This window comes from Ursus arctos, unplaced genomic scaffold (assembly GCF_023065955.2).
Source record: "Ursus arctos isolate Adak ecotype North America unplaced genomic scaffold, UrsArc2.0 scaffold_14, whole genome shotgun sequence".
In the NCBI taxonomy this organism is placed as follows: Eukaryota; Metazoa; Chordata; class Mammalia; order Carnivora; family Ursidae; genus Ursus; species Ursus arctos.
In genome coordinates, this window is record NW_026622808.1 from 23,637,534 (window position 1) to 23,640,241 (window position 2,708).

The 2,708-nt window shown below is 43.8% G+C and overlaps 1 pseudogene; it reads right to left on the reverse strand.

The window, feature by feature from the left end:
* Window positions 1-242: 242 nt before the first annotated feature.
* LOC113248921 (olfactory receptor 7C1-like) lies at window positions 243-1,204 on the reverse strand (annotated as a pseudogene).
* Window positions 1,205-2,708: the final 1,504 nt, after the last annotated feature.

Sequence of the window (2,708 nt, forward strand, 5' to 3'; positions counted from 1 at the left end):
TATAATACCCAGTGCTCCATGCAATACATGCCCTTCTTAATTTTTTAAGAAATCCAAACCATTACTGAAGATTACTGAGAAAATACCAGGTTGTATTCACACCAAGATATAACCTGAAGAAAAATAGAGAAGGAAGACACACAGAGAGAACATCTTTAAAATGTGTACACTTGAGGAAAAAATTAAAATAGTGGATGGAGGAAGCCAGGATCTCTGGGCCTCCATATTGTGTGCCCACCTACTCAGGAGAGTCCTGTGATGGTCCTGACACTGAGAGGCACCCCCCTGCCGAGGAGCCTGCTCAGGGCCCCCTTCTTGTCCACGTTCCTCAAGCCGTAGATGAAAGGGTTCAGCATGGGGGTGACAATGGTGTACATCACCGAGGCCACCAGACTCGTCCTAGTGGATAAAGTTGCTGCAGAACTGAGGTATTCCCTGAGGCCTGTGCCACAGAACAAGGAGACCACTGAGAGGTGAGAACCACACGTGGAAAAGGCTTTGTACTTCCCCGCAGCTGATGAAATACTGAGTGTGGAGGAAACAATTTGATAGTAAAACAACAGTATTACATGGAGAGGAATCATGGCCAGAAGGCCAGGTGCAGAATACACCACTATGTTATTGATGACGGTGTCAGAACAGGCGAGCTTCAGGACTTCAGGAAGATCACAAAAAAAGTGTGGGATTTCCATGTTTGTGCAGAAGGACAACCTCAAAATCCTCAAGGTCTCAAGCAGGGAGCCCATGACACTGATGCACCAGGACCCGAAGGCCAGCAGCCCGCAGAGCTGGGGGTTCATGATGACCGAGTAGTGCAGGGGGTGACAGATGGCCACAAAGCGGTCATAGGCCATCACGGTCAGGAGTACATTGTCCAGACATCCAAATACAGATGCAGAAAATGTCTGGCTGAGGCAGCCTGCATATGTGATAACTTTGCTCTGAGTCTGGATGTTCAGAGCATCTTGGGGACAGTGGTGGAGGTGAAGCAGATGTCTACAAAGGACAGGTTGGCCAGGAAGAAGTACATGGGGGTGTGGAGGCGGGAGTCTGAGAAGATGGCCAGGATGATGAGCACATTCCCAGTGAACGTGACCAAGTACACGCACAGGAACAGCCCGAAAAGCATGAACTGAGTCTCTGACTTTGCTGAAAACCCCAGGAAGAGAAATTCTGCAGCATGTGTTTGATTTCCTGGTTCCATGTGGAGGAAATAGGTAGCGGAAAAGAGGAAAAAAGTCAGCATTCAATGACCATCCAGTGACAGCACAGAAATGTGATTGCTTTTCATTTCCAGCAAATGGATTAATAATGTACTACCCGTTTATAATTGCCATGGTTGGGGAATTTGAAATGCTTCCGTCCTTCCCTCTGTTGCCACTGCCATTTGGAAATGTAGTCCTAGTTCCAAAGCAGTCATGCCCTTTATAGCCCGGCTACTCAGAGTGTGGTCCGTGGACCAGCGGGAGCAGCATTGCCCAGAGCTGCTTTGAATGCAGAGCCCCAGGCCACTTTCAGACTTGCTGAATCACAATCCACATGTGACAAGATCACAGGGGATTCCACTGTTCTTTCATGACTGAGTTGTGCTGTTCTAGAACGTCTGTGGCTTCCAGTCTTTCAACTTTTATCTCCTCACTTTTATTTTCCTCTACACCTTCCCTCAAACCTTCTTACTTCATATGCAGGCAAAATTTTCTGCCATCTGTGTGGAGTTAACAATTTTCATCCATTGGCCTTAACTGTTCCAAACACCATGTAAGAATCCTGTATTTAATTTTCCAATGCAAATATCTGTAACTTTCACAGTGATTTGCATTGTTTACATAACCAGAGTACGTTATTTTCCATGTTCATTTTGTGACACTCTGTTCTATGTCATTGGAAAGCCAGCAACCTATTTTATCTTTCTTTTATCTTTCAGTAGAATTTCTTTAAATATCACTTTAAAAGTAATATAAGCACTACATATTACCCTGATGTTACATTTGGGCATGTTTTGTATTTAAGGTTAAGATTCAGAGCTTTGGTAAATATACATATATGCACAAACGCTTTCAAAGGTAACTAATATAACGTAATAAAAAATAAAAAAAAAAATAAAAAGTGCTCACAAGATAGTCAATGGCAGAGAAAATGATGGCGTAGGAAATCCAAAGGCCCAATACTTCACAAAAGCATGGGGACAACTGCCAGTATCAAGGAATCTAAAAAATAGGTGATGATTTTGAACCAAGAAGTGAACCTTTGGTTCCTCATTAAATTCCCTTACAACATGTGTGAATCCACAAGCACAGGCATTCTTTCGTAAAGGGAGCACTTCCTTCTTCAGCTTTGGCCACCACTTTGAAGGAACAATCTCAGAATCCCTGAGCCGGGGTGTCTCCATACTCAAAGGGAATGAGATACACATTGGATCAAGGCCCATTGAAATTCTGGTACCTTCATTCAGAGATATGCTGATGCCCCCTGAATGCACCCAACCTCACCTAAAACAACCCCAAGGGCATTCCCCTGGCTCTAATGTTGATCCGCTGAGAGAGGACACAAACAACATAAATCTCTTCAAGTGAGAGAGACAAAGGAAAACGACACCCACCTGAGGTCTGATTATAATATTTTCAGGTTACAAACTGCAGGGCACAGAAATATGTCTTCTCAAATTTATATAAGAGCAGTGTGTAAAAATTACAAGACCTCTGGAAAAT